At 39.4% G+C, this 21018-nt stretch overlaps 1 protein-coding gene across 2 annotated transcripts in view; it reads right to left on the reverse strand.

The window, feature by feature from the left end:
- The window catches only part of LOC308079437 (liprin-beta-1-like), a 68718-nt gene extending 56968 nt beyond the window's left edge, over positions 1–11750 (reverse strand). For both annotated transcript variants that reach the window (XM_080420926.1, XM_080420925.1), the window contains exon 1: positions 11606–11750. The gene's annotated coding sequence lies outside the window, so the exon portion shown is untranslated. The remainder of the gene's footprint in view (positions 1–11605) is intronic.
- Between the last annotated feature and the right edge of the window lie 9268 nt (positions 11751–21018).

Genomic DNA, 21018 nt, shown 5'->3' on the forward strand with positions numbered 1-21018 from the left:
CGACATTGAGAAACTGGCTCACTTAACTCTTTAAGACCCGGAACGCATCTGTGTGTCATTTTTAGATTTCTTGGGCTATTCAAAAATAGCAGATATACAAGCTCATAGCACGGCACTGAGTGCCACGCTATGAGCTTGTAGATATGCTATTTTTTGAAAAAAAGTGAAAATTTGTGCAAATCTTTGAATATATATTTTTTAAAGCGAACATTTTTAACTCCGTTACCACTTCTGGGGGTCCCTGGAACAATATATTTTGAGATGGGGGGTACACGACCAAATCCAAAAAAAAAAGGATTAGGATTTAGAAGACATTTGTAGAATCCCCCAGAACCTAAGATTTGAGTTACAAACGTTCGCTTTAAAAATATATATATACAAAGATTTGCACACATTTTCACGTTTTTTTCCCTCCAAAATAGCAGATCTACAAGCTCATAGCGCGGCACTCGGAGTGCCTCGCTATGAGCTTGTATATCTGCTATTTTTGAATAGCCAAAGAAATCTAAAATGACACAGAAGCGTTCCAGGTCTAAAAGGATTAACAGTCCTGTATAAATAAGTATACAATACGCTATTTAATACATGTACAAAAGGGCAGATGATAATTGTGTTTTTGCTGGTAATCACATTAATGTGCAGGGCTCAAATTTCTTGCCCTTTTTTTTCCTTTTTCTAAATAAATAAATACATCTACCATGGGGTTTGTATAAAGCCAGTCAAAGAAAGCGGTAATTTGAGAGAGAGGTATAGCCTAATTTCTACAACTGCAGCTCCAGCCCAGGGCTTGTTTTTCCGGAGGCCATGCGGCCTGCAGTCAAAGGGGTGGAGTGGAGGGTGGGCTATCCTATCTGCAATAATGGCACCATTCTTTTCTCCCGGGGGTCTGAGGACTTGTAGCCCCTGGCATGCTTGGAATCTCAAACTTCCATAACAAACCTGAACAGTGGCAATGAGCTGAGCTATCTCTCTCTTCTTGACGGCTGAATTCAAACAGAGATCACATGCTTCTCGTTTAGATTCAGGCATACCTAAATTGACCACACATCACTTGGTTATCACCTCAAATAAGATCTGGTTTTTAAAAAAAAAACTGTCATGAGATAGAGTTTAAAAGGGGCCTTGCTTGGACTACAGGAGAAAAAAAACAAAACAAAGAAATCTCTTCAGTAGCCATTTAGAAGCTAACAACACACACAGACTCTAGTTGTCCAGGTCTCATGGTATGTGGGGCAGGACTTGGGGGTGAAATGCGTATTCTGGGGGGGAACGGTCTCCGGAAATAGACGATCTTCAAGCTCACAACGCGTCGCATTGCGAGCTTGTAGATCGCCCCTTTTTTCTGAAAAGAGATTTGATGTAGAGGGGGGAAAAGAGCAGACCAAGTACAGCGCCAACCCTGATCAACTAAGTATTAGTATAGAGGGTTTAACCCATTAAGACCTGAAACGCATCTGTGTCATTTTTTTATTTGAGCTAAAAAGCATTATTTTACACTTTGGCTATTCAAAAATAGCAGATATACAAGCTCATAGCGCGGCACCGAGTGCCGCGCTATGAGCTTGTAGATCTGCTATTTTTGAAAAATCGTGAAAATGTGTGCAAATTGAATACATATATATTGTTTTAAAGCGAACATTTTTTACTCAAATCTTTACTTCTGGGGGTCCCTGGAACAAAACATTTTGAGATGGCGGTCGGTGGCCAAATACATCATTTTGGGGGTCCTTGACATGAAAAAGTGTGAGCACCACGGATATAGAAACATACGTTTTTCAGAAAACTGTTGGGATAGAAGACATTTGTAGAATCGGCTTCAGGTCAAGTATAACTAAACCACTGGCCTCCATCTCAGCGGGAGGGGGGTCTCTTGACAACACAAGGGGGCTTTGAGTGCTCTGTTGCCTCATTTCAATTGCAGACCCCATAGAGTAACACTGGATACGGTTTCCACCAAAACATAGTCACACTTGCATTTCCATGTAATTGGCACTACCCTATAAACCTGTCATTATGGGAGCCAACCATGAATCGCATCCAAAGTTATGTATCAGCACATGAAACAATCCCTCCATTATAGAGCTCGCCACCACTACACACAGCACTAAATGGAAATCATGCCCTTTAAAAAAAATAACACAAAAAAAACTATTGTTCAATGAACATTCCAGAAAATAGCCTATCTATGACGCTTGAACATAAAGACACTTTGCTTTGGCATTTATGTTTAGCAGCTGGCACAAAGATTTAGGGTGGAGCAAGGGCCACAGGGACCTTAAGAGACATTTTCTTTCGAAAGGTATTTCCTTAGTATGACGGCAAGCTATCCTTACACCAGGCCAGGGTAGGGGCTGTATTTGGTCAGCTGCCTGTCTCTCAGACTGTGGGAGAAACCCAACTCTTGGCCACTCAATAAAGCAACAGATTTGTTTTTTAAAAACAGTGGTTCTCAAAGTGGGGTCCGGGGACCCCCAGGGGTCCTTGGGGGGAGGGTACCAGGGGGGTCCCCAGCAAAAGTAGTTAATCATCATCAGTGTCACAATCATTTTAACCACTTTAACCATATTTTATACTTTGGCTATTCAAAAATAGCAGATCTACAAGCTCATAGCCCGGCACAGAGTGCCGGGCTATGAGCTTATTTTTGAAAAATCCCTGGCACAATATATTTTTTTAGATGGTGGGGTACGCAGCCAAATGCGTATCATTTTGGGGGTCCTTTACATGAAAAAGTTTGAGAACCACTGTTTTAAAGAACCTAATCCATTCTCTTCCCAGTTACCATTACAGTACTTTGATCAGTGGTGTCGTCCACGCTATTGAAATCACACTCCACTGAGCTGTTCAGGATTCAGGACTACCTTGTTATTAGAGTAGCTAACCAGGTGCAGATTTGTTCCAGGGACGAAAGTTTCAGCAGATCATAATGCGTAAAATATTTTTTTTTCCTTCACGTGTTTCCTGTCCTTGTCAACTATGACTTGTCCATTTTCCCCCATCCTATCCTATGTGATTCAAAAAAAATATATATATTTTTTTTATTTGACCTTTATTTATACAGGTGAGTCCCATTGAGACACAAGATCTCTTTCACAAGGGAGCCCTGTTCAGGGTAGCAGCAGTATAAAGTTACATTAAGCAGTGGAGGATAATAAGTCTCATGTGAGTTTTCGCATTTCATAAGATAAAATCTTAATAGTCATCATGTGATCGGGTATTCGTTGTAAATGCAATTTGCAATGTGCCAAATTGTTCTCTTCCATTCAAACGCTAATGAAATCAGAGAGGGGCAATACAAATGATGAAAAATGGTATTGGACATTTTTAAACACAGGAATTGTATTCTTGTTTTCTTTCAAACTCACAAAACCAGACCTTGTACAAGTAGAAGGCTGGGACAGGACGCGCGGGGGGGTGGGGGGGACGCGCGACAGGAAGCGCAATAACCCCACCTTTGCAACTACTTTCGCCTGCGCACTTCACCGGGTATGGTCTAGTAGTTATAATATATCTAGAGGGCGGACGGCTCCGCCCCCACCTATTCATTTCTTTTTTTTATCCCACGATTTTGCAACCCCATTTTTTTTCACCCAGTGGTGCCAATTGTCTAATCCTGGACGCTATTCTCCCTCTGCCAGCCTAGGGAGAGCCCAGAGCCGAGCTCATGCCTCCTTCAATGGGGGGGGGGGACACACGTTATTCCAACCAGTTCCTTTCCCCTCCATCAGGTGCCCTTGCTGACCAGGGGGAGGCAGTATAGAGACCAGGATTACTGCATGTTTTTTGTGAGGGTACCTACCCTAGGGGACACGGGGAGAACATGCAAACTGTCAGATGGGGGAGGGGTGGTCTCCATAAACTGTGTTGTTTGGGCCATTCATCAATCAAATAAGACGCCTTATCAGACAACGTCACACTGATAAGTAGCAGTTCTGTTTACCGTTCAGTCCGGGTTTAGAATCCCGCCTACCAATGTTCCCTCAAATTTTTCATCGGTCTGAGCAAACACTCAAACCACCTGAGCGGTACTTCAGCAACTACTGAGCAACATCTGACATGTACACTTTGGCCATCGTGACACCACCTGTCGAACCCTTAGATAATGACAAGTATTATTATTATTCAGTATTATATGTGAACACGTGTAGAGGAATAAATGTTTGCTGTGTACACATTTTAAATTGTTAGTTGCTCCGGCGAGCTGATAAAAAACTTTTCATGTTGACTTGTAGCTATAATAAGAAATAGACTTTTTTATTTTTTTTAAACCTACTTGTCAATTAACCGACATGAGCAAGATTAGGTCGCTGAGAGGTTCTAAATGTTGGTTGCGATACATTTTCGGTTAATTGCCCAGCCCTGGTGTAGGATAGGAGCAGTGGTGTAAAGTAACTAAGTACATTTACTCAAGTACTGTATTTAAGTAATTTTGAGGTATTTTTACTTTACTGGAGTACCGGTACTTCTAGTTTTCAGTACTTTTACTTCTACTCCACTACATACAATATTGTACTTTTACACTACAATTATTTGAAAACTTTAGTTACTAGTTACTTAGTTTGCAGATATAAATTATTACATTATATAACATACATTAACCACTTTAGCCCTATTTTATACATTGAAAATAGCCGATCTACAAGCTCACAACGTGTCGCGATGCGACGCGTTGTGAGCTTGTAGATCTGCTATTTTCAAACATTTCAGTACTTTAAGTACATTTTGATGACAACACTTTTGTACTTGTACTCAAGTAACATTCTGAACACAGGCCTTTTACTTGTAACAGAGTATTTTTATATTGTGGTATTGCTACTTTTACTTAAGTAAAATACCTGAGTACTTTTTCCACCACTGGATAGGAGGGAGTCAGACATTCCTGAGCAGGTTCTCTCTCCCTCACAAACCTCACAGTGGTACAAGGAACTGACATCTCCCTGACCTCTGTGACCCTATACTCCCTTCCTCTCCCTCCCTGCTTCAAATCCTACTAGAGGCACATTCATCAACACATCTGACATTCAGATTGAAACATGTATGTTCATGTCGCTTATTCAGATCTTGAACTTTGTAAGACGCTCTGAATAAGAGCGTCTGCTAAATGCCAACATTTTAATTGCAAATAACTTGTATGCCACAGGGTCAAAATGTATTCAATGCATGTGTGTGTGGAGTGAAATGGTAAATAGTAATACACAGCTAGATACTTTTCTTTTTTTGCTTTAGAAAATAATGTGATTCAGTACTGTTCTGTCCAATATTTCAGTGGTTTGATTAGATTAGCAATATTCTACTGTAACTCAGGCAGCTAAGTAACGCAGAGGGAATAACCCCAAGTAATGAAAACACATTAAGAATACATCTTCTCATAAATAGCCTTGTCACGTCCAAACATAAAACGGTATGTGCAGTATGTCACTGAGAATACATAACCATGGCACATTTAAACTGTTGGCAGATTACATATTTTTATACAGGCCAATTATATATGAAAAAGAGAAACCGCCCCTGCACTCGAAAATAACACATTTTCAAGCTAACATGGTTAGTGTCATGTGACGAAACTTCTGCAGTGAGTTGGCCTAGGGTTGAAGTTTTCCTTGACCCCTAGCTGATGGAGGGGGGTGGGACACTTATTCGAAAAGAAAATAGGCCTGTGTGTTGCGCGCACGCACACACACACACACACACACACACACACACACACACACACACACACACACACACACACACACACACACACACACACACACACACACACACACACACACACACACACACACACACACACACACACACACACACACACACACACACAGTCCAGCTGTGGTACAGATGTGCCTGGCAAAGTGCACTGGCCGACACACTTGTCTCTCATTCAGGAGATATGGCAGGGAGACAATACTGAGTACATCATACTTATTACTCAGATGTCTAGATTAAAAATACACTGTAGGCTGGCTATGAATATCCGACAACTGTCTCAGCTGGCTAATACGATATCAGTTTAGTTTACACAAATACATAAATTTGAAGAATAGCAAGTTGAATCCAACTCCAGCAGGGGGCAGCAGGATTGGGGCCAGAATGAGACTTTTGTAAAATCAATCCCATCTGGAAACCGACCCAACCTCTTACACACACGAGATGCTTTTGTTTACACTCCCCCACCCCCCCTGAAGGATGGCCAAGATGACGTTTTTGTTCTTGGCTGGAGCCTAGGTCAGGCTGCTCTCTGCTTGAGTGAGACGTCAGCCCCTAGACTCTAACTAGTAGGCCATTCCCCACTGTGGTAGTGGTAGGCCCACTCAGATTCCAAACACAAACAACTCTTTGTTCTTTATAGTCACATGGTAGTGAACTGGTTACTGATCCCAAGGTACTGCCGTTTTTTTTCTTCCACGTGGCCCAACCAAATCATGGCCAAAAACACATAGGAGAGAGCTGGGGGTGGAGGAGGGGGGGGGGACTTTAGGATGAAAAAAGGACTGGAAGAATTGAGTAACAGGCAGCACATCTAGCCAGCAGAAAAACTGTGAGATGGTCTGTTTGAGATCATAATATCATGGCAAAAAAGTGACAACGTGCACATTGCATCAGGCCCCGAAGAGAGAACCATTCGAGCATGGACTTTAAAACCAAGACTCTAAATCCTCATTTGCCACGGTAAAATGAAGCTACAGTATATCAGCATTATAAGAAATACATAAGTTTGGCTAGAATCAGTTGCGAAGACCTTTGAATAGAGCTGAAGCAACCACTTCCCCAGTCAAGAAGATGACCTTCTCTTTGTCCTGTCAGGAAGCATTTCCTGGAAGATGCTAGAAAAATGTCTTCCTTTTTAAGTCATTATGTTATGTGCCCATTTCCCTGCAGAGTACTCACACATCAGTCTGAATGCAATGACTGCTGAAAATGACAAAACATAATTTTCTTCCTTCCTTTCTTCTTAGAAAGGAAAGGACTTTGAGTAACAAATTCAATCATTTCAGGAACAATGTGTGATACCGATGTTGAAACAAACATATATGCACTCAAATTTGGCATGTCCACTAGTGGTTCTCAACCTGTAGGGAGGGGGGTCCCCAGATGACAGTAAAGTGACAATTTATGGACTTTTAAGTCCTTTTTAATACCTAATAAAAAAGAAATAGAAAAAAGAAAAAGACCATCACTGCATCAAAACATTGGCCAAATTATCAAATAATATAAGAAAGAGGCAAACATTGGGTGGCAGGTACCCAGTTCAAATATGATTATTTTGGGGGGTTCTCAGTAGGGGTGTGCCGAAACGATACGATACGATATTGGGCTCACAACTTCGATACGATTTCGATACGATACGCACTTTTTTATTATGAAAATATATGGGGGAGGAAAAAAGGCAAATGCAAACAAATAATTCTGTTTTTGCATTATTCAGACATGCAAACTTGTAGCTTTTCAGCTACAATAGCCGTTTTGAATCCAAATAGGGCAATAGTGTGACACCTGACCCGAAAAAAAACAACATGTTGTCACCCTTTTCACCTCGGGGCTGTTTGCATGCCTGATTATTATTATTAAAAAAAAAAAAAAAAAAACCAAAACGATTATTTGGGGGGGGGGGGGGGGGGGGTCGCAGCCTGAAAAGATTGGGAACCACTGCACAAACCTATTGTAAAGGCAACCTAACAACAAATAATTACCAGTGAGGGATACGGTGTCTGTGAAGCTTTTCCAGACGTGTGGTGTTGACAGTAAATCAGGTCTTCTCTTGAGTGCATTTAAGATGTTTATTTATTATGATTGCAGGACGATAACAGGAAAAACAAAGGCGGGTGTTTAACGGATAACTAAACAACTAACTGTGATAAGAAAACAAACCGAAAATAACTCAAAAACAAACTGAAAACAAACGAAAACACACACGGTTGAAAAACTGTATGGCTTCCCTCTGCGATTCCCAATCCCTAATGCTGTGCACCTGTGACAGGTGGACAGAGTCCCCGCCTACGCCCAGGTCAATTCAGTAGCATCACAGCACCTTCACAATACAAATATTAAACCACATCAAATTGGCTGCAACACCCATCACATCACTTAAAAAACTCCATGCAAAAGCTCCTCAGCATTAGCCTCGTTCCCAGCCTTACTCATCTGCGAAGAGAAAAGCTTGGTCATGACCTAAAGCAGCGTGTCTATAGGGGCGGGACTTCCGTCGTACGCATTTCCCCCGAAAACGAATTTCTGAAACTGTTACATTCACGCGCGACGTAAAAAAAACCCGCTCCTGCGATGGTGTTTTACACACATTATAAAATTAAGCAATATTACACGAGAGGGTGTGCTTTACCGTCATTATTGGCACGCCAGTGATGCGGTCAGGAACGAGGCGGAGCCGAGTTCCGCAAGCATCACTGAAGTGCCAATAATGTAGGTAAAGCACACCCTCGAGTGTAATATTGTGATTATACAACAGTTACCAACAAAACACATCCAAATGTATTCATATTGTGGGGCAATTCATAATAAAAATGTTTCGCTATTATCCGTTTCCCTGTAAAGAGAAGAGTTTATTTGACTGAGACATTAAATAGTCCCTGTAGCAGCGCTCTGAGGCACCGTCTCATCAACACAGCTGATTCCAGTAGGCTATATGCTCCGTCGTACGACCGTGTCACGTGGCCAAAATAACTGATCTACAAGCTGACAACGCGTCGCGATGGCGACGCGTTGTGAACTTGTAGATCGGCTATTTTCGTAAGTCCACCAAATAAATCAAAATTAACAACATAGTCCATTTTGTATAGCTGTTTGTTCTCCGGTGGCGGCGGTGGGTCAGGCTACTGTCTGTTTGTTTTCCTACCGTGGGACAGCGTGACGTCACAGCACAGCTGTGCCATATGGTCTAATCAGGTGCGGACTGCAGTGCGGAGTGATTTATTAATGTGATTAGGCCCGTGCTATCATGCTGGTTTGAAGCACGGCTAGATAGCTATTTCAACCAATCAGATTGCTTGGTCGGAACTACCTGTTGTATAACACACATTAACCACTTTAGCCCTATTTTATACCTAGGCTATTTGAAAATAGCCGATCTACAAGCTCACAACGCATCGCGACACGTTGTGAGCTTGTAGATCGGCTATTTTCAAATATGTTAGTACTTTTACTTTTGGTACTTTAAGTATATTTTGATGCCAATACTTTTGTACTTTTACTCGAGAAATTTTTGAACACTAGAAAATAGCGCTACTGAGGGAGAACGTGAACGAATCATTTGAACGAATCATTGCCGTGAACGTGAACGAAATCGTTCGTTCACTGAAATGAACCTTTTTTCCCACCACTACATCACAATACAAAATACACCATGAGTGTTTATGGAATGTAACCACTCAGACACAATAGGCCTCCAAGAAGAGAGTAGAGTTCTAGTGAACACTTGGCTTCACAAAGAAAAGGAAAGTCTGCCCAATACAACTTAAGCCATAAAGACCTGGAAAGCTGTGTCATTTTAGATTTTGTTGGCTACTCAAAAATAGCAGATATACAAGCTCATGCGCTACGAGCTTGTAGATCTGCTATTTTTGGAAAAATCGTGAAAATGTGTGCAAATCCTTTAATTTATATCTATATATATTGTTTTTTAAAGCGAACTTATTTTTACTCAAATCTTTGCTTCTGGAGGAGGGGGGGGGGGTCCCTGGAACAACATATTTTGAGGTCCGCGGCCAAATATATATCATTTTGGCTTTTGGGTGGTCCTTGACATGACAAAAGTTTGAGAACCACTAATATTATAGCAACATAAGTTTATATATATATATATATATATATATATATATATATATATATATATATATATATATATTCAAAGATTTGCACAAATGTACGATTTTTCACACAAATAGCAGATCTACAAGCTCATAGTCGCACTATGAGATTGTAGATCTGCTATTTTTTGAATAGCCAAAGAAATCTAAAATTACACAAATGCTTCCCCGGTCTTAATGGGTCTGTGCTGAATTATTGTACAGTACTGTAGGTGGAGTCTGCTGTCAGCACAAAGCAGGTCCTATCAATGGACTTTGCCTCTGTTGGCTCCTGTTTGCCTGAAACAAACACCCAACAAAGAATATGTGTTTCCAGAGACACACATTTTGAGGGTTTTATTTGGTAAAAAAAAAGAATAAATAAATACAATAAAACAAAGTAAAATGCATAATTCTTACCTACTTATAATGTAATGTAGGCCTACACAACCACTCAGCAACACCAACGGGTGTAAAAGTGGCTTTACTAAAATAATGTTCTATGCAAGTGCATTCAACTGTGTGCAGTCAGACACATAATATGGTTTATTGTCTAAGATCAGATCAGTGATGTAAAGTAACTAAGTACATTTACTCAAGTACTGTACTTAAGTACAATTTTGAGGTATTTTTTACTTAACTGGAGTATTTCCAGTTTTCTATTACTTTTACTTCTACTCCACTACATCTCAGGCAAATAATATACTTTTACTCCAAATTATTTGAAAACTTTAGTTACAAGTTACTTTGTAGATTTTGGTTATTATTACAAAATACATTAACCACTTCAGCCCTATATAACATTTTTATCTTATGAAAATAGCCGATCTACTATCTGCTATTTTCAAAAGATTTGTATACATTTGAAAACTTGTGAAATGGGACATTCTGCATAATGAGTACTTTCTACTTTTGGTAGTTAAAGTACATTTTGATACCAATATTTTGTACTTTTACTCACGTAAATTTTTTATTCTGCAACTTCTACTTGTCACAGTCAGTGCATCTACATTGCAGTATTGATACTTTTCCTTAAGTAAAACATGCGAGTACTTTTTCCACCACTGTCTGAGATTGATTTTCATTTCTCGTGTGGAATGCTGCCAGGTCAGACAATGCCTCCGCAGGGAGGGCTTTCCTGACAGACTGACTAGAACAGAGTTTACCCAAACAAAGCCTGCAGCCGGTTATGATGACAATGAAACAGTTGACATTAAGTTCTGCTTAATGTCGGGCTTTAACAGAAGCATTTCACAGAATCACAGCAGCACACAACCTTAGGCTATGTTTTTATCTTCTCCTTCTTCTTCTAAATCACTCGGTTAGGGTGCAGAGTCATTTAAAAGGGACTTTAAGAATGAACCAACTGAAAACTCTAAATGACTTGAAAGACCAGTGGTGGAAAAAGTACTTAAATTGTTTTACTTAAGTAAAAGTATCAATGTAGAAATACTCAGTTACAAGTAAAAGTTTTAAAAGTACCAAAAGTATAAAGTAGCCTACTCATTGTGCAGAATGTCCCATTTCACAAGTTTTCAAATGTATAAATTGTATACAATTATTGTTGTAATAAAAATCTACAAAATAACTAAGTTTTCAAATAATAGGAGTAAAAAATATAATATTTTCCTCTGAGATGTAGTGGCCGAGTAGAGGTAAAAGTACAGAACATTGGAAACACTCCAGTAAAGTAAAAGTACCTCAAAATCGTACTTATAAGTACAGTACTTGAGTAAATGTACTCATTTACTCTCCACCACTGGGTAGCAGTGATCACAAACTAAAAGGAGAAAACTTAGTGAACTTACAGTTTCTTCAAACAAAGCACAGGTAAAAGGAGTGGACTGATCGCAGCCTTCAGCAACAGTAGGGTCTATATTTCCTCTAGTCTGGCTCTACCTTCATCACAGACACACTGCACCTTTCCATTGACTCTCATATATAGTGAACTCTCTGTTCCTTCTCTCTACTTCACTGGAGTTAGTTAGTCCTACTGGGACTGTTTAGTGTTCGACTTCAGGACTTGCAGGGTTGCCAGATCCTGCCAGTGAAACACGCAACCAGGTCTATGAAAACATGCCTTCCCTAAAAGAAGCAATCTCCTTCGCCCTTTCAACGCCACATATGTCCCTAGTAGTAGTAGTAGTAGTAGTAGTAGTAGTGCCCAGTTGTCAAAGTGCCCACCTCTCCAGGTGCCCACATGTATCTAGTTCCCAGATGTCTCCACCCCTATAAGTGCCCACTCGGCCAGGTGCCCACATGTCCCTAGTGCCCAGTTGACCAGCTGCCCACATGTCCCTAGTGCCCACGTGTCCCTAGTGCCCACATGATCCTAGTGCCCAGATGGGGTTGGTGCCCACTGCCCAGTTATTCCTAGTTCCCAGATGGTTTTGGTGCCCACCTGATCGGTTACCCTTAGAATTATACATTGGCTATTTGAAAATAGCCGATCTACAAGCTCACAATGCGTCGCAGTGCGACCCATTGTGAGCTTGTAGATCTGCTATTTTCAACAACAACAAAAATACTTGGAAAAATTAGGAAAATGTGGAATGTTTTTAAACATTTTAACAACACAAATCTTGTAAGGAGGTCTCTGGCATGAAACATTTTCAGATGGGGGTCCGTCGACAAATACATATAATTGTTTTGGTTTCCTATGTTGTTTATGCCATGCTTTTAAACCCCTCTATCACTCTGAGATTCGCAAGAATGTAAATGCATTATTAAAATGCATTATATTAATTTGGGGGTCAAGTCCAAATAAGTAACCACACTTTAGAAACAAGCCCAAAAAACCGCAACCCGTCCCGCAATGAACAATATTTACAAGCGACTTTACAGACAAACAAGCCCAAAGTTGCTTATAATAAGAGGACATGGCAACGCAATTCAGAAGCTCTTCGTAATGCTTCGTCGTACTACGGTGTCGCGCGCCAAAACATATGCGATCTACAAACTCGCAACGCCGTCGCGTCGCGTCGGTCGCTCAATGCCGGTGAGCTTGGAGATCGGCTATTTTAGGGTGGAACACTGCGCATGCGCCAATCGAATCACGCAGGTCCTCCAAGGCTCCTTTGATTTGTAGGAGTCATTAAACCGCTGTGTCAAAATGACACAAAAACTTTGTTGTCCTTTTAAACAGTGGTGGAAAAAGTACTCAAATGTTTTTACCCAAGTACAAGTATCAATACTGCAATGTAGAAATACTCTGTTACAAGCAAAATTTACTTAAGTAAAAGTTCAAAAGTATTGGTATCAAAATATAATTGTTTAAAAGTAAAAGTACTCATTATGCAGAATGTCCCATTTCACAAGTTTTCAAATGTATTAAAATCTTTTAAAAATAGCAGATCTACAAGCTCACAATGCATCACATGATGAGACATTGTGAGCTTGTAGATCGGCTATTTTCAAATGGCTGAAATAATGTAGGCTATAGGGCTGAAGTGGTTAATGTATGTTTTGTAATAATAATCAAAATCTACAAAGTAACTAAAGTTTTCAAATAATTGTAGTGAAGTAAAAGTCTGATATTTGTCTCTAAGATGTAGTGGAGTAGAAGTAATTTTAAAAAGTATTGAAAATTGGAAATACTCCAATGAAGTAAAAAAAAAACTCAAAATTGTACTTACAGTATTGAGTACGTACATGTAGGCTACTTAGTTACTTTCCACCACTGGTATTACCAATACCATGCTTCGTTGCAGACGGTCTGTGGGTGGTCGCTAGAATGGGGCTAGAATTAAATGAGCCAGTGCCAGTGAACACAGTTGATAATTGATAGACAGATTTGTATAAAGTTAATTCATTACTTTAAAGACTTAATACTTGTTATTTTCGGTGGAAACTCTGCTTTCCGTTGGGGGAAAAAAAGAGAATTTCCAGGCAGCCGCAAATTCCTCAATGTCATTGCTTTTCCACTTAAAAGTGCAGCTTAATAGTTACATTTATGCTGTACAAATTAAAGGTCAGTTACTCAGTTTATTTGAACGGTTTGCTGGAAACAGCTGGGTTCCCAATCCCCCACATGTTTGACCAATTCGGCTTCAACTTGACCTGGTCCCAGTCAGCTCACAGTTCATTCTGATCATGCAACAGCTAAAGAATCTAGGACAAAGTCTCAAACATAGCTGATGCCATTAGTTTGGAGAGACAAAACAAACTTGTAAGGCTACTTCTTGGCCTCAATCACAAAACCCATCTAACCCCTGCTCATTTTGCTAGGTTTGGATGGCTTAGGGTTGAGGACAGAGTACAGCAACTTGCTATGGGCCTGGTCTTCAAGATACACCACAACATTGGGATCCCCTGTATTTGTCAAAATACTTCCAAAATGTTAATGAAGTCCACGATCATAACACCAGAGGCAGCTCCACAAATCATGTTCAACCCAGATTTGGCTCAACTAAGGGAATGAACTCGTTCTCATGCTATTCATCAAAAATGTGGAATGCCCTACCAAAAGGAGTAAAGGAGTGTAAAACCCTACTCACTTTCAAAACTGCCCTAAAGATACACCTTCAGGAGGCTGCAATTCGAAACCTTCTCTCTTCATACCAGTAACCTGAAAGCTGATTGTATGACATTCTGTATAGTAGTGTGTATATCTGTCTGTCTCTTATATGTCATCATGATTTGTGTGCATGGGGTTCTCATCTTAAACAAGCTGTGTGCTTAATGAGATTTCCAGTTTAGTAGACCTTGTATTGTGAATTTGTACTTCCATGTACTGTTATGTACTGTCATGTACTGTTCTCATGTCTTACTAAATAAAGTACATTAATCAAGTATCTGGCTAATTGTAGCCTATTGCTTATGCTTACCAGTTTTATTTGAGCAATTATAAATTCCAACTAATTGTAAAAGCACTTGGTTGGTTCCCATAATCAATACAAGAGCTACATCTGCATTATCCATCTTCTTCTGGACTGTTGCACTATCATGTGAATGAATGTCTGAGTGTCTGACACAATAAATATTCAATTATGAAATGTTTAGAGACCTCTACTGGGTATTTAATGTAGTGCATCCAATACCAATTTCATTTCCTACTTGTACAAGCTTATTAATGGCGTGTTAGCGTGTATGAAGTAAATCCTAAAATAAAAGTTGAGAATTATAAAACTGCATTCTCAGATGTATACAACTATTAGCCTACCATCTTGGAAATCTCCAAAACCACCCTCTTGCTCAACCTAGCTTAATGATGTGATGTAGGCTACTTCTTAAGCCTAGAACATTTTGTATTCTCTCTCAGAGGAACCACTGAAGGCTTTTTTGAGGCATGGAGACCTTTCATTGAATATTTTAATAACCATACCTCTCCAGAATAGAATGCTTTGTGTGCGTCAAGTGTAGCGGACAGTGGATTTCAATGTCTCTCCCACTGGTGTATGACACAATGACAATGAATGTGACCCATGACCTTGTTTGTACTTTTTTTATTAGTATTTAATCTCTGTTACATTGTTGCTGTCTTGCTTTGTTGTGCTGTTTACTCGTTGTTTTTGTTTGGGGGGGACTGCATGTTGTCTTTTGGTTTGTTTTGTGATGTGTAAAAAAAAATGGGGGGGGGGGGGTGACTTTACATGCAATGACTTTTGCCATATGCTATTGAATTGTCCCAAATAAAAAAGTATTAAAAAAATAAAAAAATAACAAATGCTAAAACATGTCATTTTGTAGAGGGTTTCTCTAATGTTTTAGACTAGAGGGTTTTACGTACTGTTATCACTTAGATTTTTAAGATGGAGAAGTTGACATTTAATACAAAATAACTTGACAAACAGGTTGAATAATCAAATGTTCTTCAAATGTGTAACTTCAAGGCATTGTAGTCAACTAACGTCATTGCTGTCATTGCTTTTCCACTTAAAGTGCAGCTTAATAGTTACATTTATGCCTGTACAAATTAAAGGTCAGTTACTCAGTTTATTTGAACGGTTTGCTGGAAACAACTGGGTTCCCAATCCCCCACATGTTTGATCAATTCGGCTTCAACTTGACTTGGTCCCAGTCAGCAGTTCATTCTGATCATGCAACAGCTAAGGAATCTAGGACAAAGTCTCAAATATAGCTACTAACAAAATAAACATTCAGATGGAAACCAAATTCAAAATAGAACAGAGCATGTTTTAGCAACACATTCAAATGTATGGCATATGGGTACCACGCTTCAACTACAATATTGTGAATGAGATATAAATGAAACAAGTCGTCATAACAATGCATATAAATTGTTGTTGCTCAACAAAAGCTTTGCAAATATTAAGGCACTGAGAACTCTCAATGCTTCAAATATTTAATAGCAAAATAAGAAAACAATGGGCAATAGATTTGGTTAACCACAGCATGTCATCACGTTAACGGTCTGCGATAATGCCAGTATTGGGAATATTTACAATCACTGGACTATATTACACCCCAAATGCCAAACAATGCTCCCATTTTGCAAACTATATTCAGCCTTAACATTCAATATTAAAATAAAATGATCCAACTGTAATTCAAAATAGTGTAGTGCAATTCCTACTGCAGCTTGGAAGAGTGCTTAATTGCTTTAGGGGTAAACATGTAAACCACTTTGGCAGACAGATAAATGTGCGATCCCTTGAAGTAATAGCAGTGGATTAGTGACAATGTGCTCAAAAGTTACACAAGTTATCAGCTAGAGACAGGCATGAGGCCTTTAAAAAATGTTCCGGGCCCTTCTATCACATAGAGAAACAAGGCTTACTTTCATATCAGATCCACCAGCAGGTGGAAGTAGAGTTCTCAAAATAGCTACTGTATGTTTCGGGCTGATCTTTATGTAATGTACCTTACAGCAGTGGTTCTCAAACGTTTTCGTGGCAAGGACCCCCAAAATGATATATATTTGGCAGTGGACCCCCATCTGAAAAAGCTTTGTGCCAGGAACCCCCAGAAGAGAAGATTTGAGTAAAAAAAAAATATCAGCACTTTGGATATTTTTCACAAAAAAAAGTTAGCAGATATACAAGCTCGCAGTTCGTGCCACACTGTGAGCTTGTAGATCTGCTATTTTTGAATAGCCAATGTATAAATGGATAAAGTGGTTAAAATGATATTGTGACGCTATGTTAACTACTTTTGCTGGGGACCCCCTGGAACACCCTCAAGGACCCCTGGGGGTCCCCGGACCCCACTTTGAGAACCAATGCCTTACAGTACATGAGATGTGTAGGATGTGCGTGACTTCCCATTCCATTACATGTCTACAGTGTGCAGTGGTGGAAAGTAACTAAGTACATGTACTCAAGTACTGTACTTAAGTACAGTTTTGCGTCCTTTTACTTTACTGGAGTATTTCCAATTTGCAATACTTTTACTTCACTCCACCTCATCTCAGAGGCAAATATTGTACTTTTTACTCCACTACAATTATTTGAAAACTTGAGTTACTAGTTACTTTGTAGATTTTGATTATTATTACAAAACCACTTTGGCAATTTGAAAATAGACGATCTACAAGCTCACAACGCGTCGCTTGTTGTGAGCTTGTAGATCGCTTATTTTCAAAGGATTTTTATACATTTGAAAACTTGTGAAATGGGACCTTCTGCATAAAGAGTACTTTTACTTTTGGTACTTTCAGTACATTTTGATACCAATACTTTTGTACTTTTACTCAAGTATATTTTGAATTCTGGACTTTTACTTGTAACAGAGTATTTCTACATTGCAGTATTGACAGTGTGTCCCTGACCCCTACATACAGTTTCTCCTCGGTTTAATACTTAACACTTTACAATGTATCCTATGGCTGTGGAATGCACAAGGAAAGTACAGCAGGCAGAAATACTGTAGATGTTCCTCAACAGAGTCAACACACATTAAATAGATTTCCAAAGAAGTGTATTCTCACCTGTTAATCGCAAGGGTCTAACAAAGCTCATTATCCCATAAGCTGTAAATGGCACAAATATGGTGTGTGGCTTGTGAATGTATTGATTGGCTTTGGATGCTGAAGCTGCTGCGTCCAGTGAAGTGTCTCCTTTTGTTGTTTATTTAGTTTGTTTTTATTATTTATTATTTTATTTTTTATATTTTGCTGTATGTTTTTGCTGCTGTTTTCTGTGTTTTAGCTTACCCAGTGTATTTGGTTTTTGATTTTCTGTACAGCACTTTGGAAACCCTGAAAAAGTAAATAAAGTAAAGTGGATTGGATTGGCTTGGAGACTTGGGCCAGACAGACATCATGGTGGTATAGGACAGGTACAGTGGTTTATACAGTACTTCAACAGCGACCGACATCACTGTTTGTGATAACAGTTGATGGATGAACCTTCGGAAAGGCGAAAAGAAAATCCAAATGGACACAGGCAGCCATTTGGGTATATTGATTATATTGTATTTTCTATTCAGACAGAGAGAGAATATGGAAGGTTACTGTAACACAGACAGGTGGCATCATCGGTCGTACCTCTCTCTGACGAAAGAAAGAAAAAGGATTGGGTTTTAACATGAGTCGTTATCAGTTTGGTAACATAAACATATGACATCATGTCAGACACATGAGCATCCGGCCTTCGGATATATATTTTTGACTTTTCAGTTGAAATCAATCAGTCCTTTAGGTGTCCAGAGTCCATCCACTATCACTGTGGTTCTCAACCTCTGGGCCAGGCCCGGTGGTGGAATCCTCTCATTGGCGGTGAGTGATGTAGTTGATGAAGTCTGATGAAGATGATGATGGTAGATGATGAAAGTGACCCAGTGTCCAAGTGTCTGGGTCAACACTTTTACCTCGGCCCTTGACCGGTCACTCAGTGGCACTGAAAGAAGTGTTATTGCATTGGAGGAACACAGAGTTTGTAGTGGGCTGAAAACATTCCCTTCTAACTAGCAACATTATGACATAACTCGAGGAGCCGAGATACAAAACAAAGTTAGTGGCAGAGATGAAGCCGGCAGTGGCCTTGCATAGAGAGAGAGTAGGAGTCTAGAGGAGCACATTTAAACATCGGGCACAGCAAAGTCGTGACTTCTGGGTGAAACGTGTGACTAGGCTTGACATTATTAAAAAAATCTGTACAGTTTCTGTATGCATTATGTTACAGAAAATACCTTTTTTTACAGTACTTATCACCAAAATGCACAGACATAGAAAACACACAAAAAATACTTGATAAAAGCAACACATTTGTTTTTATATTTCAAAGTTTCAGAGGTATCTACTATCTAGTAATAATTGCCAAGGAATGTGTCCCTATAAAGGCACATGCAATCACCAGTGTTACTTTGGCTATGAGAGTAAAGTACTCAAATGTTTTACTATCAATACTACAATGTAGAAGTACTCCGTTACAAGTGAAAGTCCGGAATTCAAAATTTACTTGAGTAAAAGTACAAAAGTATTGGTATCAAAATGTACTTAAAGTACCAAAAGTAGAAAGTACTCATTATACAGAATGTCCCACAAGTTTTCAAAATGTATAAAATCAAACCTTTTCAAAATGGCAGATCTACAAGCTCACAATGCGTCGCATTGCGACACATTGTGAGCTTGTAGATCGGCTATTTTCAAATGGCCAAAATATATCTATATAGGGCTTAATGTAATATGTGTTTGTAATAATAGTCAAAATCTACAAAGCAACTAGTAACTAAATTTTTCAAATAATTGTAGTGGAGTTAAAGTATAATATTTGCCTCTGAGATGTAGTGTAGTGGAGTAGAGGTAAAAGTACAGTAAATTTGAAATACTCCAGTAAAGTAAAAGTACCTTAAAACTGTAGCCTACTCACTGTAAGTAGAGTACTTAAGTAAATGTACTTAGTACATTTCCACCACTGTCTAATGGGACAATTTCCCAATACACTCCACCATGCCACACAATGATTTTAGTGACCATGACAACCTTTTCAGTTACTGAGCAGTCAAATCCCATTTGTGTCTCAAATCTGATCTTTATATAGGACTGACTGTCCACACTGTTATGTGCAAGTGATCAGATCGGATTTGTGTATTCTGACATCATTGATTGATTGATTTAACCCATTAAGACCGGGAACGCATCTGTGTGTCATTTTTAGATTTCTTTGGCTATTCAAAAATAGCAGATCTACAAGCTCATAGCGCGGCAAAAATCGTGAAAATATTTGCAAATCTTTTGAATATATATATTTTCAAAGCAAACATTTGTAACTCAAATCTTTGCTTTTGGGGGGGTCCCTGGAACAAAACACTTTGAGATGAGGGTCCACGGCCAAATACACATCTAAAAATGTTCTAAATTCTAACAGTATGTTGTTATATCAGTGGTGCTCCAACTTTTCCATGTCAAGGCCCCCCAAAATGATATGTATTTGGCCGCGGACAGAAGGCTGTCACTCTGGTCTCACGTGGAATTTCAGTGGCCATTGATTAATTGATTGAATATTTTATTAGCAGTTTGCAACAAAAAAAAAGCACAGAAAGTGCAGTTCTATACAAGCTCTGCTAAAAGTATCAAAAGCCAAGAAAGCACTATCGCTTGTTTCCATTGGGGTCCATGTGTATTCAACTCATCGCCACGGCAACCTTGAGATGAAAGCAGCCTACAACCAGAATCGTTTCTATTTTTCCTTTTGAAAGGCCTCAGATTAATAAGCACATGCTGTTCTCAAACATTTTCATGTCAAGGACCATGTCAAGGAGGATATATTTGACCGTGGACACCTGGTGACTCCTTGAATAGAAATTGAGGGCTAAAAATGTGAGTGCTTTTTTTTTTCTTCACATTCTTTCAAGATTTTTCAAACATTTTCAAGCTCACAATGAATCTCATCACGGCACGTAAGCTTGTAGATCTGTGTTTTTGATAAGTCGAAATATAAAATACGGTTCAAGTGGTTAAATTGATGATGTGATGCTATATTAACTAATTTAGCTGGGGAAGCCCTTCAAGGACCCCTGGGGGTCCTCAGACCCCACTTGGAGAACCATTAAACTAGCAAATGTCATTTACATTCATGTCAAGTCATTCTAGATCATTTGTAGATTACTCAGGCGAGATGGAGTTGGGCCAATCTCTATTAATATAATGGTAGGACTTCCGGGTTATCTGCAAAGGGGCAGAGTTTGGATGTTATTCCGTCTTATAGACCCTTTAACAGACAACGTCACACTGGTTGCAAGCGTCATACTGGTTGCAAATGAAACCCATTCTGTCAGGTCTCGCTAGGACGCGCCTCACTAGCCAACACACAAGAGGGGG

This window comes from Gymnoscopelus braueri (genome assembly GCF_963280865.1).
Source record: "Gymnoscopelus braueri genome assembly, chromosome: 23".
In the NCBI taxonomy this organism is placed as follows: Eukaryota; Metazoa; Chordata; class Actinopteri; order Myctophiformes; family Myctophidae; genus Gymnoscopelus; species Gymnoscopelus braueri.